The sequence below is a fragment of the Tachyglossus aculeatus genome, chromosome 1 (assembly GCF_015852505.1).
Source record: "Tachyglossus aculeatus isolate mTacAcu1 chromosome 1, mTacAcu1.pri, whole genome shotgun sequence".
NCBI lineage: Eukaryota > Metazoa > Chordata > Mammalia > Monotremata > Tachyglossidae > Tachyglossus > Tachyglossus aculeatus.
This window is the reverse complement of record NC_052066.1, coordinates 51,313,065-51,326,957: the sequence shown is the minus strand read 5'-3', so window position 1 is coordinate 51,326,957 and position 13,893 is coordinate 51,313,065. Positions and strand designations below refer to the sequence as shown.

Here is a 13,893-nt window from a genome sequence, read left to right as displayed (position 1 = left end):
CTGTGTGCAGAGCACTGTCCTATGCACTTGGGAAGTACAAGTTGGCAACATATAGAGACAGTCCCTACCCAACAGTGGGCTCACAGTCTAAAAGAGAAGTTAAGAGAAGTTAAGTCACTTGCCCAAGGTCACACAGCAGACAAGTGGTAGAGGCGGGATTAGAACCCATGGCCTCTGACTCCCAAGCCCACTCTTTTTCCAGTAATAATAATAATGATTTTGGTATTTGTTAAGCGCTTACTATGTGCACAGCGTTGTTCTAAGCACTGGGGAGGATACAAGGTGATCAGGTTGTCCCATGTGGGGCTCACAATCTTCATCCCCATTTTGCAGATGAGTTAACGGAGGCACAGGGAAGTTAAGTGACTTGCCCATAGTCACAGAGCTGACAAGCGGAGGAGTCGGGATTTGAACCCACGGCCTCTGACTCCCAAGCCCGGGCTCTTTCTGTTGAGCCAGCTGCTTCTCTAAGCATGGGTGGGTGAATGGGATGGGTGGTTGGGGGTGAGGAAGGTAAGAAAATGACGATCTAATTTTCCTGAGGATTGCCAACTATGAGCTACAGGTGACAGCGACAAAAGATGGGGCTATTTTCTGACCCTGAGGCGGTCCTCTCCCATTCCATATGATGGCACACTCGGCATTTCGGGGAAGTTAAAGAGCTATTCCCTGCAGCTCCGTCACTCCCACTCCACTGCTGCCCCAGCTGCCGCCCTCGATCACTGCTCCAGAAAGCTCAGCCAAGACCCAGACTTGTGCCCTGCTAATGGATCTCTTCTATCCCACTGTCATCTAGGTGAGGAAATCGCCATCTTTGTGAGGGACTGGGTAATAATAATAATAATGTTGGTATTTGTCAAGCGATTACTACGTGCTAAGGATACAAAAACTCCTCATTCTCGGTTTCAAGGCTCTCCATCACCTCCTACCTCACCTCTCTTCTCTTCTCCAGCCCAGCCCGCACCCTCCGCTCCTCTGCCTCTATCCTCCTCACTGGACCTCGTTCTCATCTGTCCCACCATCGACCCCCAGCCCACATCCACGCCCTGGCCCGGAATGCCCTCCCTCCTCACATCCGCCAAACTAGCTCTCTTCCTCCCTTCAAAGCCCTGCTGAGAGCTCACCTCCTCCAGGAGGCCTTCCCACACTGAGCCCCCTTTTTCCTCTCCTCCTCCCTACCCCCTCCACCCTACCTCCTTCCCCTCCCCACAGCACCTGTATATATGTTTGTATAGATCTATTACTCTATTTATTTTACCTGTACATATTTACTATTCTATTTATTTTGTTAATGATGTGCATTTAGCTTTAATTCTATTTGTTCTGATGACTTGACACCTGTCCACATGTTTTGTTTTGTTGTCTGTCTCCCCCTTCTCGACCATGAGCCCGTTGTTGGGTAGGGACCGTCTCTATATGTTGCCAACTTATACTTCCCAAGCGCTTAGTCCAGTGCTCTGCACACAGTAAACGCTCAATAAATACGATTGAATGAATGAATGAATCTAGTTTTAATTCTATTTGTTCTGATGACTTGACCCCTGTCCACATGTTTTGTTTTGTTGTCTCTCTCCCCCTTCTCGACCGTGAGCCCGTTGTTGGGTAGGGACTGTCTCTATATGTTGCCAACTTGTACTTCCCAAGCACTTAGTACAGTGCTCTACACACAGTAAGTGCTCAATAAATACGATTAAATGAATGAATGAATCTAGCTTTAATTCTATTTGTTCTGATGACTTGACAGCTGTCCGCATGTTTTGTTTTGTTGTCTGTCTCCCCCTTCTCGACCGTGAGCCCGTTGTTGGGCAGGGACCATCTCTATATGTTGCCGACTTGTACTTCCCAAGTGCTTAGTACAGTGCCCTGCACACAGTAAGCGCCCAATAAATATGATTGAATGAATAAATGAATCTAGCTTTAATTCTGTTTGTTCTGATAACGACACCTGTCCATATGCTTTGTTTTGTTGTCTGTCTCCCCCTTCTCGACCGTGAGCCTGTTGTTGGGTAGTGACCATCTCTATATGTTGCTGACTTGTACTTCCTAAGCGCTTAGTACAGTGCTCTGCACACAGTACGTGCTCTCAACTTTTGTACTTCCCAAGCGCTCAACTTGTACTTCCCAAGCGCTCAACTTGTACTTCCCAAGTGCTTAGTACACTGCTCTGCACACAGTAAGCGCTCAATAAATACAATTGAATGATTGATTGATTGAATAAATACAATTGAATGAATGAATGAATCCCACTGTCATCTTGGTGAGGAAATCGCCATCTTTGTGAGGGACTGAGTAATAATAATAATAATGTTGGTATTTGTGAAGCGATTACTACGTGCTAAGGATACGAGGTAATCAGACTGGACACAGTCCCTGCCTCGCGTGGGGCTCACAGTCTTAATCCCCATTTTCCAGTTGAGGTAACCGATGCACAGAGAATTAAAGCGACTTGCCCAAGGTCACACAGCAGACAAGTGGAGGAGCCGAGGTTAGAACCCAGGTCGTTCATTCATTCATTCAATCGTATTTATTGAGCGCTTACTGTGTGCAGAGCACCGTACTAAGCACTTGGGAAGTACAAGTTGGCAACATATAGAGACGGTCCCTACCCAACAGTGGGCTCACAGTCTAGAAGGGGGACACAGGTCCTTCTGACTTCTAGTCCCATGATGGCAGACTGCTGCTCAGGGCTGCACCATCTCCCCGACAGCATGGTGTAGCGGAAGGAGCCCGGGCCTGGGAATCAGAGGATGTGGGTTCTAATCCCGGCTCTTGCACTTGTCTGCTGTGTGATTTTGGGCAAGCCGCTTAACTCTGTGCCTCAGTAACGTCATCTGTAAAGCGGGGATTTAATAATAATAATAATGGCATTTATTAAGCGCTTACTATGTGCAGAGCACTGTTCTAAGCACTGGGGAATTTACAAGGTGATCAGGTTGTCCCACATGGGGCTCACAGTCTTCATCCTCATTTTACAGATGAGGGAACTGAGGCCCAGAGAAGTTAAATGACTTGCCCAAAGTCACACAGTTGACAAGTGGTGGAGTTGGGATTTGAACCCATGACGATTTAAGACTGTGAGCCCCACGTGGGACAACCTGATTACCTTGTATCTCCCCCAGCACTTACAACAGTGCTTGGCAGATAGTAAGTGCCTAACAAATACCATAATTATTATTAGAGAAGCAGCGTGGCTCAGTGGAAAGAGCCCGGGCTTTGGAATCAGAGGTCATGGGTTCAGATCCCGGCTCCGCCAGTGGTCAGCTGGGTGACTTTGGGCAAGTCACTTCACTTCTCTGGGCTTCAGTTCCCTCATCTGTAAAATGGGGATTAAGACTGTGAGCCCCCCGTGGGACCACCTGATCACCTTGTAACCTCCCCAGCGCTTAGAACAGTGCTTTGCACATAGTAAGCGCTTAATAAATACCATAATTATTATTATTATGGTGGTCTGAGACAGCTACTTACCTGCTTTCCACCTGTCAGTCAGTCAGCTGTATTTATTGAGCACTTACTATGTGCAGAGTACTGTACTAAGTGCTTGGGAGAGCATGATATAACCGCCACATTCCATCTAAAGCCAGCCCTGTTTCTCAACAGGGGTAGAGGCAATGCTTATTGATCTTCACAGGCGAGTTGCCTCTCCTCAGAGAGTTGTGCGCCACTGGGGCATCGATCTCCAGTGAAACTAAGGTTTACAAAGCAGCAGTTTTATCCACCTCTGGATCTGCCACCCTCATACTCTCAGCTCCTTGAGCTGCTCCATCAGGGTCGCCTATCTAGCTTCGCGTAAAATCAAATCGGCTAGAATGAACTACTGAGATAATAATAATAATAATAATAATAATAATAATAATAATAATAATAGATGCACTCATTCATTCATTCATTCATATTTATTGAGCACCTACTGAGTGCAGAGCACTGTACTAAACGCTTGGGAAGTACTCGAGTTCAGTGAGCACATCGGCATTGAAGCGGTGTTTCTGGAGTCGGTTCCGCGGATCCAAACATGTGCGCCATCGATGACTGGAGTATTTCAGAGACCTTCATGGTACTTACCTCTAATCCTGGCTCTGCCACTTGTCTGCTGTGTGACCTTGGACAAGTCACTTTGCTTCTCTGTGCCTCAGTGAACTCACCTGTGAAGTGGGGATTAAGTCTGTGAGCCCCACGCGGGAAAGGGGCTGGGTCCGACCTGACAATCTTTTCATTCATTCATTCAATCGTATTTATTGAGTGCTTACTGTGTGCAGAGCACTGTACTAAGCGCTTGGGAAGTACAACTTGGCAACATATAGAGACGGTGACTACCCAACAGCGGGCTCACAGTCTAGAAGGGGGAGACAGACAACAAAACAAAACATAGTAACAAAATAAAATAAATATGTACAAATAAAATAAATAGAGTAATAAATCTGTACAAACATATATACATATATACAGGTGCTGTGGGGAGGGGAAGGAGGTAAGGCAGGGGGGATGGGGAGGGGGAAGAGGAGGAGAGGGAGGAGGGGGCTCAGTCTGGGAATCTTGTATCTACCCCAGTACTTAGTACAATGCCTGGCACATAGCAAGCACTTAACAGATACCATTAAAAAAATTCCTAACTTCTCTGTGCCTCAGTTTCCTCATCTGTAAAATCAGTCAATCAATCGTCTTTACTGATCACTTACTGGATGCAGAGCACTGTACTAAGTGCTTGGGAGAGTACAATAAAACAGACATATTCCCTGCCCACATTGGTCTTACAGTCTAGACGGGAAGAATGGACAGTAAATACCCAATCTCCCTCCTACTTTGAGCTTAGTACAGTGCTTGGCACACCGTTAAGTGCTTAACAAATACCGTTAATATTATTATTACAATTATTAAGCAAAGTAGTAAGCAATTTATTTTGAAATGTGGTGTTGGAGAAGGCTTTTGTGAATACCATGGACTGCCTGAAAAACAACAGGTGGATTTTGGAGCAAATTAAACCAAAGTGGTCTTTGGAAGGCCAAATCACTCAACTTAGATTAGCATACTTTGGACACATAGTCAGGAGGACTAATTCTTTGGGGAAGACACTAATGCTAGGAAAAGTCCAGGGAGAACATGGAAGAGGCAGACAGGCAGCTAGATGGATAGAGACCATAACAATGATAACAGAAGAACCATTAGAAAGGATGCGAATTATGGCAGACGACAGGACGTTCTGGAGAAAGTATATCTGTGGAGTCTCTAGGGATTGGAAATGACTCAACGGCACTTAATAATGATAAAGTAAGCAATTATCTGGTTGACTTGTTCCATGCAAACTTTCCGACTATAATTTAGGCCAGAGATTCTTTTTTGGGGTACGAATGATCCAGCTGAGATGGGTTTATGGCTCAGTCTGCGTCACATGTGCGGTTCACACTCAGTCAATAATAATAATAATAATAATGGCATTTCTTAAGTGCTTACTATGTGCAAAGCACTGCTCTAAGCGCTGGTCGGGGGATACAAGGTGATCAGGTTAGCCCCACGTGGGGCTCACAATCTTAATCCCCATTTTACAGATGAGGTAACTGAGGCTCAGAGAAGTTAAGTGACTTGCCCAAGGTCATGCGGCAGAGCCCCATGTGGGACAGGAAATGCAAGGAGACTACCTTGCATCTACCCCAGCTCTTAGAACAGTGTGTGGCACATGGTAAGCGCTTAACAAGTGCCACTATTAATATCATTATTATTATTATTGATTGATTGATTCTAAGAATTTACAGCTAATTTAAATGGGAAGACAGGCAGACATAAATTGTTTACCAAAAATGGGAACAGTAGGAAAAGCAGAACTATAACTGATAATAGCAGAAGTATGGAAAAAATAATAAGTGGGCAGGATATCAGCCTGTACTGTATCAGCCTCCTCTCTCATCTCCCATCCTCCCGTCTCTCCCCACTTCAATCCATACTTCATGCTGCTGCCCGGATTGTCTTTGTCCAGAAATGCTCTGGGCATGTTACTCCCCTCCTCAAAAATCTCCGGTCGCTACCAATTAATCTGAGCATCAGGCAGAAACTCCTCACCCTGGGCTTCAAGGCTGTCCATCACCTCGCCCCCCTCCTACCTCACCTCCCTTCCCTCCTTCTCCAGCCCAGCCCGCACCCTCCACTCCTCTGCTGCTAACCTCCTCACTGTGTCTCGTTCTCGCCTGTTCCGCCATCGACCCCTGGCCCACGTCATCCCCCTGGCCTGGAATGGCCTCCCTCCGCCCATCCGCCAAGCTAGCTCTCTTCCTCCCTCCAAGGCCCTGCTGAGAGCTCACTTCCTCCAGGAGGCCTTCCCAGACTGAGCCCCCTCCTTCCTCTCCCCCTCCACCCCCTCCCGATCCCCCCGCCTTACCCCCTTCCCCTCCCCACAGCACCTGTATATATGTATATATGTTTATACATATTTATTACTCTATTTTATTTGTACATATTTATTCTATTCATTTTATTTTGTTAATGTGTTTTGTTTTGTTCTCTGTCTCCCCCTTCTAGACTGTGAGCCCACTATTGGGTAGGGACCGTCTCTACATGTTCCCACCTTGTACTTCCCAAGCACTTAGTACAGTAAGCGCTCAATAAATACGATTGAATGAATGAAAGGATATGTAATTTGAGATGTAGTCGTGTCTGATATAGCAAGTATTTTCATTACGTTATTTGAATAGAAATTGAGAGAAGATTAGGGAAATAGAGTGGCCACAGCATGGCTGCTAATTGGCTGTGATTGGGTTAAAATGAGCTGGAATTCTTCCAGGACTCCTCTGAGGGTCACACCTGGAGAGTTTCCCGTACTCTACCAGGACTACAGGAGGGAGAGTCAAGCAGAGGCCTACCCATTCCATTCCTAGCTTGGGTAATGGCTAGCCAAAAGGCAATCTGCTCAACTTGTACTTCCCAAGCGCTTAGTACAGTGCTCTGCACACAGTAAGCGCTCAATAAATACGATTGATTGATTGATTGATTGCTACAAGTCAAAACTCACCCGTGCTGGGCAGCAGCAGCGCGGGAGAGAATCGAGGGCAGAGACTTGTTTACTGCACTGAAGGAGGCAGTGGTAAACCACTTCCATATTTTTACCAAGAAACTTCTTTGAATACACTACCAGAATGATTGCAGATGGAAGTGAGCCCACTATTGGGTAGGGACCGTCTCTATATGTTACCAACTTGTACTTCTCAAGCGCTTAGTACAGTGCTCTGCACACAGTAAGCGCTCAATAAATACGATTGAATGAATGAATGAGAAAGTGGCTAGAGAGGTGGATTTGGGTATCATCTCTGTAGATGTGATATTTGAAGACTTGGGGGTGAATGAGTTCTCAAGAAAGGTGGTGTAAAGGGAGGAGTAATAATAATAATAATAATGATGGTATTTGTTAAGTGCTTACTGTGTGCAGAGCACTGTAATACTACTACTAATAATAATGGCATTTATTAAGTGCTTACTATATGCAAAGCACTGTTCTAAGCGCTGGGGAGGTTACAGGGTGATCAGGTTGTCCCACACGGGGCTCACAGTCTTCATCCCCATTTTACAGATGAGGTAACTGAGGCACAGAAAAGTTAAGTGACTTGCCCAAAGTCATAGAGCTGACAAGTGGCAGAGCCGGGATTTGAACCCATGATCTCTGACTCCAAAGCCCGGGCTCTTTCCACTGAGCCACGCTGCTTCTCTAGGCAGGTACTCGGCAGTTGGGAGAGTATAATACCAAATTCTGATCTATTCTGATAATAATAATAATAAGATGGCATTTGTTAAGCACTTACTATGTGCGAAGCACTGTTCTAAGCACTGGCGGGGAATACAAGGTGATCAGTTTGTCCCACACAGGGCTCACAGTTTTAATCTCCATTTTACAGATGAGGTAACTGAGGCCCAGAGAAGAGAAGTGACTTGCCCAAAGTCACGCAGCTGACAATTGGCGGAGCCGGGATTTGAACCCATGACCTCTGACTCCAAAGCCTGGGCTCTTTCCACTGAGCCACGCTGCTTCAGAAGGGAACCCAGACCTAAGCCAGAGGAGGAATCTGAGAAAGAAACAGAAAAGTGGAGTCAGAGAGAGAGGGAGAACCAGGAAGTATTAGTGAAGTTGGAATTAGATAGGGTTTTCAGGAGAAGAAGGTGATCCATAGTGTCAAAGGCAACTGAGAGGTCAAGAGGAATTTGAATGGAGATTGTATTTGTCAAGAGGGAGGTCACTGGTGACCTTAGAGAAGGAAGATTTTGTGGAGTGGAGAAGAAGCCAGATGGCAGGGCATTAAGGAGAGGAAGTGGAGTCAGTGGGATTTCGAAGAGCTTTGAAGATGGGGAGAGCTGGAGTCTGGTAAATTTGAAAGGGAAAGGAGTTCAGGGTTCCAGCATGGAAGAAGGAGATGAATAAGGGTCTAGAGACAGAAAAGGTGAGCGTTTCCCAACTCTAAACCTTAGCACTTATGTCAAAGTTCAGCCTGTCATCTTCTCTTGTTTTATAATGTTGTTTTCCTGATTTTCATTAATAATAATAATAATGACAGCATTTCTTAAGAGCTTACTATGTGCAAAGCACTGTTCTAAGTGCTGGGGAGGATACAAGGTGATCAGGTTGTCCCACAGGGGGCTTACAGTCTTCATCCCCATTTTACAGATGAGGTAACTGAGGCCCAGAGAAGTGAAGTGACTTGCCCAAAGTCACAAAGCTGACAATTGGCGGAGCTGGGATTTGAACCCATGACCTCTGACTCCAAAGCCTGGGCTCTTTCCACTGAGCCTTGCTGCTTCTTTGATTGTTTCATTCATTGCTTCTCTTTCATTGTTTCACTGTTCCTTATATACCTGTCACCAATCCTCTCCCTACCTCTTAGATTATAAGCCCTTTGAGGGTCGGGGACTGTGTCTAATTATCCAGGGTTTAGGACAGTGCTTCGCACACACAGTAGGTATTTAATAAACCCTATTACGATGACTTCTCCTCATACTATTTGTGTTGCTATGAACTGGCTGTCGGATCCAAGCCTCAATCTCTTCCTAGATCCCTGCCCTTCTTTATTTTTCATTTCTCATTCTTCCATTCTAGGTGGCAACTCAAAAATAGCTGAATTCTGAAGGGAATGGGGGATCAGATGGTATCCCCCATAAGCAGCGTGGCTCAGTGGGAAAGAGCCCGGGCTTTGGAGTCAGAGGTCATGGGTTCAAACCCCGGCTCCACCACTTGTCAGCTGTGTGACTTTGGGCAAGTCACTTGACTTCTCTGGGCCTCAGTTCCCTCATCTGTAAAATGGGGATGAAGACTGTGAGCCCCACGTGGGACAACCTCATCACCTTGTATCCTCCCAGCGCTTAGAACAGTGTTTTGCACATAGTAAGCGCTTAATAAATGCCATCATTATTATTATTATTATTATTATCCCAGTGCTTAGTACAGTGCCTGGCACATAGCAAGCGCTTAACATTTACCATAATTATTATTATCATACGAATGGTAAATGATTCAAATGAATCCGATCCCATCTGCAGAACTAATCAAAGGCAGCTCATTAGTAGGTCTTAAATCAACCCCTTCAACTGGGTGGGCAATCAGATAGGGGAGCCCACGCTCACCTATATCAAATAGGGCTCAGGCATTTTGCCCACAAAGCTAATCCCTTCATCCTAGGTTTCTTCTTTAGAGAAGCAGTGTGGCCTAGTGGAAAGAGAACAGGCCTGGAAATCAGAGGACTTGATTGTAATCCCGGTTCCTCCACTTGCCAGCTCTGCGACATTGGGCAAATCCCTTAACAATCTCTGTGCCTCAGTTTCTTCAATTATAAAATGAGGATGAAATACCCGTTCTCTCTCTCTCTTAGAATATGAACCCAATCTGAGACAAGGTGTCCGACCTGATTGCCACGTATCTACCCTGGCGTTTAGTACACTTCTTGACACAAAGTAAGCACCTAACAGATAGTACAGCTACGGTCATAACTTATAGATTTTCTATTGTTCCAAGGCTACCAGGGAATCTTGCTGTTGCTGTTACTTCCACCGTTCTAGCTGACCAGGCCCCTTCCATTCCCAGCAACTCCTGTGTCCAACCCGATTTGCTTATATCCAGCACTTAGTACAGTGCCTGGCACATAGCAAGCACTTAACAAATACCACAAATATTATTATCATTCCAGTATCAGGGCAGAATGTGGGAAAGGGTTTGTGGGAGAAAAGATTCATAGATCCCTCCTTCTTTTCCTCCCCTTTTGGTGCTGCCATTTCTTCTCTCCCTATTCTGTCCAGGTCTGGCTCTGGCCCAAGCCCGAAATACCCAAAATCTTGGAAGAGGAAAGGGCAGGGCTGGCTGGGACAGTGGGAGTAGCAGCAGCAGCAGCCAAGTCCTTATTCAGGCCAGCAGCATTGAAAAAAAGAAGTTTGTCGGGATTTAAAATAGAAGGGGTGAGCTTGGAAATCCGGGGAGGTAAGCAGGGAGAAGCAGCATGGCCTAGTGGATAGAGTACCAGCTTGGGAGTCAGAAGGACTAATCCTGGGCTCTAATCCTGGCCCCGCCACTTGTCTGCCATATGACCTTGGGCAAGTCATTTCACTTCTCTCTGCCTCAGTTACCTCATCTGTAAAAGGTGGGTTAAGATCATGAGCCCTCTGTGGGACAGGGACTGTGTCCAACCTGATTAGCTTGTATCTACTCCAGTGCTTAGTACAGTGTAAGCACATAGAATGTGCTTCACAATTACCACAATTCATTATTGTTATTATTATTATTATTATTATTATTAATGGGTTATAGGAAGTGATGCTAGAAAAGCCCAAAACCTCGTGTCTCCTCCTGCCTTCAAGACATCTCCATCTGGTTGTCTGCCCGCCATCTAAAACTCAGTATGTCCAAGACTGAACTCCTCATCTTCCCCCCCCAAACCCTGCCCTCTCCCTGACTTTCCCATCACCGTTGACGGCACTACCATCCTTCCCGTCTCACAAGCCCACAACCTTGGTGTCATCCTCGACTCCGCTCTCTTGTTCACCCCTCACATCCAATCCGTCACCAAAATCTGCTGGTCTCACCTCCGCAACATTGCCAAGATCCGCCCTTACCTCTCCATCCAAACCGCTACCCTGCTGGTTCAAGCTCTCATCCTATCCCGACTGGATTACCGCATCAGCCTCCTTTCTGATCTCCCATCCTCCTGTCTCTCTCCACTTCAATTTATACTTCACGCTGCTGCCTGGATCATCTCTGTGCAGAAACACTCTTGGCATGTTACTCCCCTCCTCAAAAATCTCCAGTGGCTACCAATCAACCTATGCATCAGGCAAAAACTCCTCACTCTCGGCTTCAAGGCTGTCCATCACCTCGCCCCCTCGTACGTCACCTCCCTTCTTTCCTTCTCCAGCCCAGCCAGCACCCTCCTCTCCTCTGCCGCTAACCTCCTCACTGTGCCTCGTTCTCGCCTGTCCTGCCGTCGACCCCCAGCCCACATCCTCCCCCTGGCCTGGAATGCCCTCCCTCCGCACATCCGCCAAGCTAGCTCTCTTCCTCCCTTCAAAGCCCTACTGAGAGCTCACCTCCTCCAGGAGGCCTTCCCAGACTGAGCCCCCTCCTCCCCCAGAGCCCCCTCCTCCCCTTCCCCATCCCCCCGGCCCTACCTCCTTCCCCTACCTCCTTCCCCTCCCCACATCACCTGTATATATGTTTCGACAGATTTATTACTCTATTTATTTTACTTGTACATATTTACTATTCTATTTATTTTATTTTGTTAGTATGTTTTGTTTTGTTGTCTGTGTCCCCCTTCTAGACTGTGAGCCCACTGTTGGGTAGGGACCATCTCTATATGTTGCCAACTTGTACTTCCCAAGTACTTAGTACAGTACTCTGCACACAGTAAGCGCTCAATAAATACTATTGAATGAATGAATGAGAAGGAATGGGGCTAGATTTAGTCAGTTAGCCAGTCAATCAGTTGTATTTATTGAGCACTTTCTGTGTTCAGAGAACTGTACTAAGCATTTGGGAGAGTACAGTATAGTAGACCACATCCCTGTTGTGTATAATAAATGCATTATTTATTTATTTATTTATCTATCTATTCATTTACTTATATTAATCTCTCACCCTATCCCGTCTGGACTACTGCATCAGCCTTCTCTCTGATCTCCCATGCTCGTGTCTATCCCCACTTCAATCCATACTTCACGCTGCTGCCCGGATTGTCTTTGTCCAGAAACGCTCTGGGCATGTTACCCCCCTCCTCAAAAATCTCCAGTGGCTGCCTGTCAACCTACGCATCAAGCAAAAACTCCTCACCCTGGGCTTCAAGGCTGTCCATCACCTTGCCCCCTCCTACCTCACCTCCCTTCTCTCCTTCTACTGCCCAGCCCGCACCCTCCGCTCCTCTGCCACTAATCTCCTCACCGGGCCTCGTTCTCGCCTGTCCCGCCGTCGACCCCCAGCCCACGTCATCCCCCGGACCTGGAATGCCCTCCCTCTGCCCATCCGCCAAGCTAGCTCTCTTCCTTCCTTCAAGGCCCTACTGAGAGCTCACCTCCTCCAGGAGGCCTTCCCAGACTGAGCCCCTTCCTTCCTCTCCCCCTTGTCCCCCTCTCCATCCCCCCATCTTACCTCCTTTCCTTCCCCACAGCACCTGTATATATGTATATATGTTTGTACATATTTAGTACTCTATTTATTTATTTATTTATTTTGCTTGTACATATCTATTCTATTTATTTTATTTTGTTAGTATGTTTGGTTTTGTTCTCTGTCTCCCCCTTTTAGACTGTGAGCCCACTGTTGGGTAGGGACTGTCTCTATATGTTGCCAACTTGTACTTCCCAAGTGCTTAGTACAGTGCTCTGCACACAGTAAGCGCTCAATAAATATGATTGATTGATTGATTGATGTGTGTCTCCCCTTCTAAACTGTGAGCTCACTATGGGCAGGAATGTGTCTGTTTGTTGTTATTTTGTACTCTCTCAAGGTCTTAGTACAGTGTTTTTCACCCAGTAAGTGCTCAATAAATATGATTGAATGAATGAATCCTATTTACAAATTCATTTACAGACCAACCCAGGGGCAGGGATAGCGTGACAGTCAGGAGGTCACGTGGGTTATTTCTGAGGTCCTCGAGCCGCAAGATTTGCTTTTCTGATGGCTAACTTCAACATTGTTTAGAAGGATCGCAAAAACTCGTCACTATTAATTCCTCACTCTTCATCACCTTGCCCCTTCTTACTTCCCCTCCCTTCTCTCCTTCTATAGGCAGCCCGCACACTCCACTCCTCTGGTGCTGCTAACCTTCTCACTGGGCCTCATTCTCACCTGTCCCTCCTTTGACCCCTGGCCCACATCCTACCTCTGGCCTGGAATGCCCTCCCTCTTCAAATCTGCCAATCTAGCACACTTCCCCCTTTAAAAGCCCTACTGAAAACTCACCTCCTCCAGGAGGCCTTCCCACACTAAGCCCCCGTTTTCCTCTGCTCCCCCACCCCTCCTCAATGTCCCAACTTGCTTCCTTTACTCTACTCCACTCCCCACTCCACAGCACTTATGTATATAAGTACATATTTATAATTATAATTCTATTGACTTTTCTTTATGATGTGTATATATTTACAAATCTATTTATTTCTAATGATGCTACTGATGTCTGTTTACTTGTTTTGATGTATGTCTCCCTGCTTCTAGACTGTGAGCCAGTTGTGAGCAGGGATTGTCTCTGTTGCTGAATTGTACTTCCCAATCGCTTGGTACAGTGCTCTGCACACAGTAAGCGATCATTCATTCATTCATTCCATCGTATTTATTGAGCGCTTACTGTGTGCAGAGCACTGTACTAAGCACTTGGGAAGTACAAATCGGCAACATGTAGAGACGGTCCCTACCCAACAATGGGCTCACAGTCTAGAAGGGGGAGACAG

The 13,893-nt window shown here is 46.4% G+C and overlaps 1 long non-coding RNA gene across 1 annotated transcript in view; it reads left to right on the top strand.

Annotated features, from left to right (window-relative positions):
* Positions 1-725: 725 nt before the first annotated feature.
* LOC119924978 overlaps positions 726-13,893 on the top strand; it is a 111,472-nt gene continuing 98,304 nt past the window's right edge. The window contains exon 1 of the long non-coding RNA XR_005449702.1: positions 726-796. This is a non-coding gene — a long non-coding RNA (uncharacterized LOC119924978). The remainder of the gene's footprint in view (positions 797-13,893) is intronic.